This window comes from Arachis ipaensis, chromosome B9 (assembly GCF_059453495.1).
Source record: "Arachis ipaensis isolate K30076 ecotype BB chromosome B9, ASM5945349v1, whole genome shotgun sequence".
Lineage (NCBI taxonomy): Eukaryota > Viridiplantae > Streptophyta > Magnoliopsida > Fabales > Fabaceae > Arachis > Arachis ipaensis.
The window spans coordinates 56128426-56141134 of record NC_142444.1 but is presented as its reverse complement, the minus strand read 5'-3'; the positions used below and the strand labels follow the sequence as shown (position 1 = coordinate 56141134).

General features: G+C 38.5%; 1 non-coding gene across 1 annotated transcript; it reads right to left on the bottom strand.

Moving 5' to 3' along the window:
- Positions 1 to 1920: 1920 nt before the first annotated feature.
- Positions 1921 to 2028, bottom strand: LOC148544735 (small nucleolar RNA R71). The gene has a single exon (XR_015901164.1). It is a non-coding gene; the product is annotated as a small nucleolar RNA R71 (small nucleolar RNA).
- Between the last annotated feature and the right edge of the window lie 10681 nt (positions 2029 to 12709).

Below are 12709 nucleotides of genomic sequence, written 5' to 3'. Positions count from 1 at the left end.
TCTTGTTTGAGTCTTGAGTCAATTTCAAGTTTGGTGTCAACTGTATTTTTTCTAAAAATTCTCTGCATTTTTCGAAAATTCATGCATTCATAGTGTTCTTCATGATCTTCAAGTTGTTCTTGATAAACCTTCTTGATTGATCTTCATATTATATTGTTTTGTGTTGTATGGTGCTTTTCATATGCATTCTTGAATTCTTAGTGTCTAAGCATTAAAGATTTCTAAGTTTGGTGTCTTGCATGTTTTCTTTGCATAAAAATATTTTCAAAAATAAGTTCTTGGTGTTCATCTTGATCTTCAAAGTGTTCTTGGTGTTCATCTTGACATTCATAGCATTCTTGCATGCATTCATCATTTTGATCTAAAAATTTTCATGCATTGAGTCTTTTTCATGTTTTTCTCTTTCATCATTGAAAATTCAAAAATCAAAAAAATATCTTCCCCTTTTTCACTCATAAATTTCGAAAATTTGGATTGACTTTTTCAAAAAATTTTTAAAAAAAGATCTAGTTGTTTTTATGAGTCAAATCAAATTTTCAATTTAAAAATCTTATCTTTTTCAAAATCTTTTTCAAAAATCAAATTTTTTTCATTTTTCTTAGTTATTTTCGAAAATTTTAAAAATATTTTTCAAAAATCTTTTTCTTATCTTTACCACATAATTTTCGAAAATAACATCATCAATTAATGTTTTGATTCAAAAATTTCAAGTTTGTTACTTGCTTGTTAAGAAAGATTCAAACTTTAAGTTCTAGAATCATATCTTGTGATTTCTTGTGAATCAAGTCATTAATTGTGATTTTAAAAATCAAATCTCTTTTTCAAAACTAATTTCAATCATATCTTTTCAAAAATATCTTTTTTTTCTTATCTTTTTCAAAATCATATCTTTTTCAAAAAAAATTTGATTTTAAAATATCTTTTCTAACTTCTTATCTTCTTATGTTTTCAAAATTGATTTTCAAATTTGTTTCAACTTACTAACTAACTTTTTGTTTGTTTCTTATCTTTTTCAAAACTACCTAACTAACTCTCTCTCTCTAATTTTCGAAAATATCTCCCTCTTTTTCAAAAATTCTTTTTAATTAACTAATTATTTCAAAATTCAATTTTAATTTGTTTCTTCTTTTAATTTTCGAAAATCACTAACCATTTTTCAAAAATAATTTTCGAAAATCCTTCTCTCTCATCTCCTTCTGTTTATTTATTCATCAACTAACATCTCTCCCTTACTCACCAAAAATCCGAACCCTCTCTCTCTCTGAGTTCAGATTTTCTCTTCTTCTTTTCTTCTACTCTTCTTTTCTTCTTCTACTTACATAAGGGAACCTCTATACCTGGGCAAAAAGGATCCCTATTATTATTTTTCTGTTCCCTCTTTTTCATATGAGCAGGAGCAAGGACAAGAATATTCTTGTTGAAGCAGATCCAGAACCTGAAAGGACTCTGAAGAGGAAACTAAGAGAAGCTAAATTACAACAATCCAGCAAGCACCTTTCAAAAATTTTCGAACAGGAAGAGGAGATGGCAGCCGAAAATAATAATAATACAAGGAGAATGCTTGGTGACTTTACTGCACCTAATTCCAATTTACATGGAAGAAGCATCTCCATCCCTACCATTGGAGCAAACAATTTTGAACTGAAACCTTAATTAGTTTCTCTGATGCAGCAGAACTGCAAGTTCCATAAACTTCCATCTGAAGATCCTTTTCAGTTCTTAACTGAATTCTTGCAGATCTGTGATACTGTTAAGACTAATGGAGTAGATCCTGAAGTCTACAGGCTCATGCTTTTCCCATTTGCTGTAAGAGACAGAGCTAGAGTGTGGTTGGACTCTCAACCCAAAGATAGCCTGAACTCTTGGGATAAGCTGGTCACGGCTTTCTTAGCCAAGTTCTTTCCTCCTCAAAAGCTTAGTAAGCTTAGAGTGGATGTTCAAACCTTCAGACAGAAAGAAGGTGAATCCCTCTATGAAGCTTGGGAGAGATACAAACAACTGACCAAAAAGTGTCCTTCTGACATGCTTTCAGAATGGACCATCCTGGATATATTCTATGATGGTCTGTCTGAATTAGCTAAGATGTCATTGGATACTTCTGCAGGTGGATCCATTCACCTAAAGAAAAATCCTGCAGAAGCTCAAGAACTCATTGACATGGTTGCTAATAACCAGTTCATGTACACTTCTGAGAGGAATCCTGTGAGTAATGGGACGCCTCAGAAGAAGGGAGTTCTTAAAATTGATACTCTGAATGCCATATTGGCTCAGAACAAAATATTGACTCAGCAAGTCAATATGATTTCTCAGAGTCTGAACGGAATGCAAGCTGCATCCAACAGTACTCAAGAGGCATCTTCTGAAGAAGAAGCTTATGATCCTGAGAACCCTGCAATAGCAGAGGTGAATTACATGGGTGAACCATATGGAAACACCTATAACCCCTCATGGAGAAATCACCCAAATCTCTCATGGAAGGATCAACAAAAGCCTCAACAAGGCTTTAATAATGGTGGAAGAAACAGGTTTAGCAATAGCAAGCCTTTTCCATCATCCACTCAGCAACAGACAGAGAACTCTGAACAAAATACCTCTAATTTAGCAAACTTAGTCTCTGATCTATCTAAGGCCACTGTGAGTTTCATGAATGAAACAAGGTCCTCCATTAGAAATTTGGAAGCACAAGTGGGCTAGCTGAGTAAAAGAGTCACTGAAATCCCTCCTAGTGCTCGCCCAAGCAATACAGAAGAAAATCCAAAAGGAGAGTGCAAGGTCATTGACATAGTCAACACGGCCGAACCTGTAAAGGAGGGAGAGGACGTGAATCCCAGTGAGGAAGACCTCCTGGGACGTCCAATGATCAATAAGGAGTTTTCCTCTGAGGAACCAAAGGAATCTGAGACTCATCTAGAGACCATAGAGATTCCATTAAACCTCCTTACGCCCTTCATGAGCTCTGATGAGTATTCCTCTTCTGAAGAGAATGAGGATGTTACTGAAGAGCAAGTTGCCAAGTTCCTCGGTGCAATCATGAAGCTGAATGCCAATTTATTTGGTGGTGAGACTTGGGGAGATGAACCTCCCCTATTCACCAATGAACTGAATGCATTGGATCAACTGAAATTGCCTCAGAAGAAACAGGATCCTGGAAAGTTCCTGATACCTTGTACCATAGGTACCATGACCTTTGAAAAGGCTCTATGTGGCCTTGGGTCAGGAATAAACCTCATGCCACTCTCTATAATGGAGAAACTGGGAATCTTTGAGGTACAAGCTGCTAAAATCTCATTAGAGATGGCAGACAATTCAAGAAAATAGGCTTATGGACAAGTAGAGGACGTGTTAGTAAAGGTTGAAGGCCTTTACAGCCCTGCTGATTTCATAGTCCTAGATACTGGGAAGCATGAGGATGAATTCATCATCCTTGGAAGACCCTTCCTAGCCACAGCAAGAGCTGTGATAGATGTTAACAGAGGTGAATTAGTCCTTCAATTGAATAGGGACTCCCTTGTGTTTACAACTCAAGGTTATCCTTCTGTAAACATGGAAAAGAGGCACAGTAAGCTTCTCTCAAAACAGAGTCAACTAGAGCCCCCACAGTCAAATTCTAAGTTTGGTGTTAGGAGGCCACAACCAAACTCTAAGTTTAGTGTTAAACTCCCATATCCAAACTCTAAGTTTGGTGTTGGGGAGTCTCAACAATGCTCTGAACATTTGTGAGGCTCCATGAGAGCCCACTGTCAAGCTATTGACATTAAAGAAGCGCTTGTTGGGAGGCAACCCAATTTTTATTTATCTAATTATATTTTTTATTAGTTATTTGTCTTCATAGGTTCATGATCATGTGGAGTCACAAAAACAACTAAAAAAATTGAAGAAAAATCAAAAACAGCATAAAAAAACAGCATACCCTGGAGGAGGAGTTCACTGGCGTTCAAACGCCAGTAAGGAGCATCTGTCTGGCGTTCAACGCCAGAACAGAGCATGGAGCTGGTGCTGAACGCCAAAAACAAGCATGAAATTGGCGTTCAACGCCAGAAATATGCTGCATCTGGGCGTTGAACGCCCAGAACAAGCATCAGTTCGGCGTTTAAACGCTAGAATTGCATGCAAAGGCATTTTACATGCCTAATTGGTGCAGGGATGTAAATCCTTGACACCTCAAGATCTGTGGACCTCACAGGATCATCTCAAGATCTGTGGACCCCACAGGATCCCACCTTCCCTCCTAATAATCCTAGTTTTTTTCCACATCTTCTTCTTCATCTATTCTTTCTTCTTTTGCTCGAGGGCGAGCAACATTTTAAGTTTGGTGTGGTAAAAGCATTGCTTATTTTGCTTTTCCATAATCATTGATGGCACCTAAGGTCAGAGAAACCTAAAAAAAAAAAAAAGAAAGAAGAAAGAAGAGAAAAGGGAAGACAAAAGCTTCCACCTCCAAGTCATGGGAGATGGAGAGATTAATGTAAAGGATCTATAGCTCAGTGGTAGAACATTTGACTGCAAATCAAGAGATCTCTGAGATACCTCAGGGGATACATTTTCCCCACATAATTATTGGGAGCAACTGAGGATAGAAATACCAAAAATCACTAAGGAGGAGCAACAAAGACAAGGAAGAGACATAGAGAAGCTCAAAAGCACCATTGGTTCTTCAAGAAGAGAAAGACGCCATCCTCACTAAGGTGGACTCATTTCTTAATCTCCTTGTCTATTTATTCCTGTTTTTCAATTTTTGAGCTTTATGTTTATACATATTTGTGTCTTACTACATGATCATTAGTGTCTAAGTGTCTATGCCTTAAAGTAGTGAATATGAATCCATAACCTCTCTTAAATGAAAAATGTTTTAATTCAAAAGAACAAGAAGTACATGAGTTTCGAATTTATCCTTGAACTTAGTTTAATTATTTTGATGTGGAGACAATACTTTTTGTTTTCTGAATGTATGCTTGAACAGTGCATATGTCTTTTGAAGTTGGTGTTTTAGAATGTTAAATATGTTGGCTCCTGAAAGAATGATGACAAGGAGACATGTTATTTTGATAATCTGAAAAATCATAAAAATGATTCTTGAAGCAAGAAAAAGCAGCAAAAAACAAAGCTTGCAGAAAAAAAAATGGCAAAAAAAAAAAAAAGAGAAAAAGCAAGCAGAAAAAGCCAAAAGCTCTTAAAACCAAGAGGCAAGAGCAAAAAGCCAGTAACCCTTAAAACCAAAAGGCAAGGGTAATAAAAAGGATCCCAAGGCTTTGAGCATCAGTGGATAGGAGGGCCTAAAGGTATAAAATCCTGGCCTAAGCGGCTAAACCAAGCTGTCCCTAACCATGTGCTTGTGGCGTGAAGGTGTCAAGTGAAAACTTGAGACTGAGCGGTTAAAGTCAAGGTCCAAAGCAAAAAAAGAGTGTGCTTAAGAATCCTGGACACCTCTAATTGGGGACTTTAGCAAAGCTGAGTCACAATCTAAAAAGGTTCACCCAATTATGTGTCTGTGGCATTTATGTATCCGGTGGTAATACTGGAAAACAAAGTGCTTAGGGCCACGGCCAAGACTCATAAAGTAGCTGTGTTCAAGAATCAACATACTGAACTAGGAGAATCAATAACACTATCTGAACTCTAAGTTCCTATAGATGCCAATCATTCTGAACTTCAATGGATAAAGTGAGATGCCAAAACTATTCAAGAGGCAAAAAGCTACAAGTCCCACTCATCTGATTGGAGCTATGTTTCATTGATAGTTTGGAATTTATAGTATATTCTCTTCTTTTTATCCTATTTGATTTTCAGTTGCTTGGGGACAAGCAACAATTTAAGTTTGGTGTTGTGATGAGCGGATAATTTATACGCTTTTTGGCATTATTTTTAGTATGTTTTTAGTAAGATCTAGTTACTTTTAGGGATGTTTTTATTAGTTTTTATGTTAAATTCACATTTCTGGACTTTACTATGAGTTTGTGTGTTTTTCTGTGATTTTAGGTATTTTCTGGCTGAAATTGAGGGACTTGAGCAAAAATTAGATTCAGAGGTTGAAGAAGGACTGTTGATGCTGTTGGATTCTGACCTCCCTGCACTCAAAGTAGATTTTCTGGAGCTACAAAACTCAAAATGGTGTGCTTCCAATTGCGTTGGAAAGTAGACATCCAGGGCTTTCAAGAAATATATAATAGTCCATACTTTGGCCGAGTTTAGACGACGCAAAAGGGTGTTGAACGCCAGTTCTACGCTGTTGTCTGGAGTTAAACGCCAGAAACACGTCACAAACCAGAGTTGAATGCCAGAAACACATTATGACCTGGCGTTCAACTCCAAAAGAAGCCTCTGCACGTGGAAAGCTAAAGCTCAGCCCAAGCACACACCAAGTGGGCCCCGAAAGTGGATTTATGCATCAATTACTTACTTCTGTAAACCCTAGTAGCTAGTTTATTATAAATAGAACTTTTTACTATTGTATTAGACATCCTGGATTGTATTTTTGATCCATTGATCATGTTTGGGGGCTGGCCATTCGGCCATGCCTGGACCTTCATCACTTATGTATTTTCAAACGGTAGAGTTTCTGCACTCCATAGATTAAGGTGTGGAGCTCTGCTGTTCCTCATGAATTAATGCAAAGTACTACTGTTTTTCTATTCAATTCAACTTATTCCGCTTCTAAGATATTCATTCGCACTTCAACATGAATGTGATGAACGTGACAATCATCATCATTCCCCCACGAACGCGTGCCTGACAACCACTTCCGTTCTACCTTCGATTGAATGATTATCTCTTGGATCTCTTAATCAGAATCTTCGTGGTATAAGCTAGATTGATGGCGGCATTCATGAGAATCCGGAAAGTCTAAACCTTGTCTGTGGTATTCCGAGTAGGATTCTGGGATTGAATGACTGTGACGAACTTCAAACTCGCGAGTGCTGGGTGTAGTGACAAACGCAAAAGGAGGGTGAATCCTATTCCAGTATGATCGAGAACCTCAGATGATTAGCCGTGCTGTGACAGAGCATTTGGACCATTTTCACAAGAGGATAGGATGCAGCCATTGACCACGGTGATGCCTCCAGATGATTAGCCATGCAGTGACAGCGCATAGGACCATTTTCCAGAGAGGATGAAAAGTAGCCATTGACAATGGTGATGTCCTTACATAAAGCCAGCCATAGAAAGGAGTAGGACTGATTGGATGAAGACAGCAGGAAAGCAGAAGTTTAGAGGGACGAAAGCATCTCTATACGCTTATCTGAAATTCTCACCAATGATATACATAAGTATTTCTATCTTTATTTTCTATTTATTCATTAGTATTTTCGAAAACTCCATAATCAATTATTATCCGCCTGACTGAGATTTACAAGATGACCATAGCTTGCTTCATACCAACAATCTCCGTGGGATCGACCCTTACTCACGTAAGGTTTTATTACTTGGACGACCCAGTGCACTTGCTGGTTAGTTGTATCGAAGTTGTGAATGAAAAACGATTTATTAAGACGTGCGTACAGAGTTTTTGGCGCCGTTGCCTGAGATCACAATTTCGTGCACCAATCACCAAAGCTCATCAAGACCACTTCTATGAAGTAGTGGCAAAGAAGAAAGTGATCCCTAAGGTCCTTTTCATGCTCAAGAAGAATGAGTATCCAAAAATCCGAAGAAAGATCCAGAGAAAAGGTTGGGAAGTCCTAACTAATCCCATTCAAGATGTTAGGATTCTAATGGTGCAAGAGTTCTATGCTAATGCATGGCTTACTAAAAACCATGACACTAGTGTGAACCCAAATCCAAGGAATTAGATCACCATGGTCCGAGGGAAAATCTTAGATTTCAGCCCAGAAAGTATGAGGTTGGCGTTCAACTTGCCTCTAATGCAAGGAGATCCTCATCCTTACACTAGGAGAGTCAACTATGATCAGAGATTGGATCAAGTACTCTCTGACACCTGTGTGGAAGGAGCACAGTGGAAAAGGAATTCCCAAGGCAAGCCCATTCAACTAAGAAGGGTTGACCTAAAGCCCATATCTAAAGGATAGTTGGAATTCATCCAACATTCCATCATTCCTACTAGCAACTGGTCAGAAGTGACTGTTGACAGAGCCATCATGATCTATTGCATCATGATTGGAAGTGAGGTAGAAGTACATGAGGAGATTCCTCAAGAATTGTACAAGGTGGCTGAGAAGCCTCACACTAATGCAAGGTTGGCATTCCCACACCTCATCTGTCATCTATGCAATTCAGCTGAAATTGTCATCGAAGGTGATATCTCCATTGGGGAGAATAAGCCCATCACTAAGAAGAGGATGGAGCAAACTAGAGAGCATGCATAAGAGCATATGCAGCCGCCTTAGTATGAGATCCCTGAGATACCTCAAGGGATGCATTTTCCTCCTCAAATTTATTGGAATCAATGGCAAACTTCTCTTGGAGAATTAAGTACTAACATGGAATAAGAGAAGACCATAGAGCCATTAGGGAAGACCAAAGGGATATGAGGGAAGAGCAACAAAGGCAAAGGAGTGATATAGAAGAGATCAAGCATCACATTGGATCCTCAAGAAGGAGCACTAGTCGCCACCATTAAAGGTGAACTCGTTCTCTTTTACTTCCTTTCCCTTTTCTATTTTTTCTGTTATGTTATTTGTTGCATGATCATTAGCATTAATGTCTTAAAGTTGTAAAATGTTCTATATATCTCTCACCTTGCTTAAAAAAAATTTTATTTGAAAAGAATTGAGAGATACATGAATTTCAAGTTTAAAATGAGAATAGTTCAATTATTTTGATGTGGTGGCATTGCTTTTGTTATTTGAATGTATGAATGAACATTGCATATTTGAAGTTAGAATTTTAGAATGTTGGCTCTTGAAAGAATAAGGAAAAAGGAAAATTATTATTGATAATCTAAAAAATCTGAAAATTGATTCTTGAAGCAAAAAAAAGCAGCAAAAAGAAAAAGAAAAAGCTTGCATGCGAAAAAAAAAAAGAGAAAAAGCAAGCAGAAAAAGCCAATAGCTCTTTAAACTAAAAGGCAAGAGCAAAAAGCCAATAACCCTTTAAACCAAAAGGCAAGGGTAAAAGGATCCAAGGCTTTAAGCATCAGTGGATAGAAGGGCCCAAAAGGAATAAAATCCTGGCCTAAGCGGCTCAACCAAGTTGTCCCTAACCATGTACTTGTGGCGTGAAGGTGTCAAGTGAAAAGCTTGAGACTGAGCAGTTAAAGTCATGATCCAAAGCAAAAAGAGTGCGCTTAAGAACTCTGGACACCTCTATCTAGGGACTCTAGCAAAGGTGAGTCACAATTTGAAAAGGTTCACCCAGTTAAAGTGTTTGTGACATTATTGTATCCAGTAGTAATACTGGAAAACAAGGTGCTTAGGGTCACGGCCAATATTCTGAAAGCTGTGTTCAAGAATAAAAAAGAACTGAACTAGGAGATTCAAAAAAATTATCTAGATTCTAAGTTCCTAAAGATGCCAACCATTCTAAGTTTCAATGGATAGTGAGATGCCAAAACTATTCAGAAGCAAAAAGCTACTAAGTCCCGCTCATCTAATTATAACTAAGCTTCATTGAAAACTTAGAAATTTATTGTATCTTAATTTTCTTTTTTATCCTACTGTATTTTTAGTTACTTGGGGACAAGCAACAGTTTAAGTTTGGTGTTGTGATGAGCGGATATTTTATACGCTTTTTGTCATCATTTTCATATAGTTTTTAGTATGTTTTGTTTAGTTTTTATTAAGTTTTTATAGGTTTTAGTGTTAAATTCACATTTTTGGATTCTACTTTGAGTTTTTGGGTTTTTGTGCAATTTCAGGTATTTTCTGGCTGAAATTGAGGAGATGGAGCAAAAGTGTGATTCTGAGACAGAGAAAGCACTGCAGATGCTGTCTTGATCTGACCTCCTTTCACTCGAAAGATCTTTTCTATAACTACAAAAGTCCAAATGGAGTGTTCTCAACGGATATGGAAAGTTGACTTTCAAAGTTTTTCATAAATGTATAATAGTCCATACTTTTCTTCGGATTTGAAGGCCCAAAACCGGCGTCCAACGCCAACCTCCTGCCCCCTTCCAAGCATCCAGCGCCCACAGAGCAGAGTCCAGCATCCAAACGCCCAGAGAGGAACCCCTAGCCAGAGTTCAAAGCCCTAGGAGCCTCATAGTACTTGGATCTCATCAAAGCTTAGCCCAAACACTTGCCAAGTGGGCCCCATAAGTGGATTTTAGCACTAGAAAGACTGTTTTACCCTTACTAGTCAACTGTTTAGTATTTAAGAGATTTTATTTATGTTATTCAGAGATATTTACCATCCTGACTATCATTTACCATTATTTCAAGTTTCACTTTGTATTTCCTATCAGTATGACTTTCTAAACCTCCTAGATTGAGGGGAGGAGCCCTGCTGAGTCCTATGAAGTAATAAAAGTATTACTATTTCTTTTTCGATCCGTGTTTGATTTATTTCTAAGATGTATACTCGTTCTTTAACATGGTGAATAGGATGACCAGTGACAATCAGCTCTGTTCATCATACTAGGACGAACGTGCCTAACAAACACCCGCGTCTACTTGGGTTTGTGTGACTACGTGATAGGAAAGCGTGAACCGCCAACTATGTTTATACATCTCTCAGACGGCTAATCCATGACTTCGTTGGGGACTTCTTGTGACACCAGTTCAGCCAATTTCTAGGGAGACTAGGGTCTCCGTGATATAGGCTAGAATCCAAAGAAGTAGGATTCTCTGATCCAGAAGATTCGACCTTGTCTGTGGCATTTTAAGTAGGATCACCAAGAGAATGAACTGCTAGAGCTTCACCCTTTGTCAGATTAAATGACCACGGCCAATGGTGTTCAATCTGTAGCAGAGGAGATCAATGACCATGCCCCATGGCGTTGATCACATACAACCTGCCATAGAAGAAATCACTCACAAGCAGAGAAGACAGTAATACCAAAGTTAATTCAGAATGACAAAGCAACTCCAATCCTTTAATTTATTCTTATTACTGATTACCCTTTTTTTAGTTACATGTCTTCATAGTTTCAGATCTCTCTATTCCAACAACCTTCTAATTCGCCCGACTATGACTTACAAGATAACTACAGCTTGCTTTAAACCACAATCCTTGTGGGATCGACCCTGACTCGCTCAGGTATTACTTGGACGACCCAGTGCACTTGCTGGTACAGCTGTATGAAAGTGTGGGAATTTGTGCACCAGCGACCAGTCGATTCTGCCTGGTCTGCATGGATACACAAAAAAGAGCAATACATACGCGTAATGGGCCAACATGCACACTCATGCGTACGCGTGGCCCACACGTACACATGACTTGGGATATCTTTGGCGGTCACGCATACGTGTGACCTTGTTTTCAGCAAATATGACTTTTGTATTTTTAAAACCAAATTTCTCACTTCTAAGCCTCCATTTTCATCCTTTTAGTTCTAAATCCTCATAGTATGCCTAGTAATAAGAAGAAGCTAGGAAGAGTTGTAGCCTGAGGATGAATTAAGGGGAGAGTTAATGATGAATTATGATTAACGATGATTGTATGAGTTTCTGAGGGTGATGGTGGAAGTGCGGTGTATGCCGTGAGCCGAAGGGCTGTATTTGATAATGATTTATGGCTGGTTATGGATTATGTTATGAGCCGGATGGATATGATAATTATTGATTTATGGCTGATAATGAATATATGAATTTGGGTGATTATTTTATCTCGAGTCCTCTTTCACGAAAGTGCCACCCCAGAGAGATGGTGGAAGGTGAGGATCCCCTTCTTTGTTCCTCCTGGTATTGTAAAATCGCCTCCAGCGAGATGGTGGGAGGTTAGAATCCCCTCCTTAGTTCCTCCTAGATATATGAGAACGTACCTATTGGGTAGACGCAAGGGTTGTTGTTTTGCCTCACTTGCTCTAGGTTGGTTTGTACAGAGGCTCCCCGGGTGGACCCAAGGGTTGTGGTTTCGCCCCACTTGCCCCGAGTTATGATGAGTGATGTATAAAAAGTGAAATTATGTGATGTATAAGTGATGATATGGTCATAATGAATGATTATGGAATGTTGATGAATGAATAATAAATGACTATCTGAGATACGAGTTTCCCTGGGTGAAAGCAGTGGCTAGCCACCACGTGCTCCAGGTTGAGACTCGATACTCTGATGACCCTATGTCGTAAGTGTGGCTGGACACTGTGAAATTTTCGGATGAGCTCGCCCCCGTGGATAAACACCAGTGTGGGTGTTGTATGATTATGATTGAGAATTACTCGAGTTGGGGATGCACGACAGAGGGACAATCTAATGGTTAGCTATCAGAACTTGTCGGGTTGGCTTTATAACCGACAGATGAGACTCATCAGCCACTAGGACAGGCATGCATCATATGCATCTATATGTTTGTTTAGTGTAATTTATTTGGATTGCCTAAGTGACTGCATAAACTATTTGCTACCTACTTTATTTGTTGTATCTGCTTTCTATTTGTGATTTCCTTGCTTGAAATTATTGTTTGTGGCACTTTGGTTCCCTTGGCGGTTGGGGGGGTTCGGAGGAGTTGGAAAGGGGAGTTTTAGATAGATCTGAAGACCCTTAGCTAGTTGCCTGTTTTATCTTTGTGGTTTAGGTATGTTTATATGCTTTAATTATATGTTGGAAGTTCTAGGATTGCCTTCGGCTTTCCCAGGACATTATATGTTAGATATGTG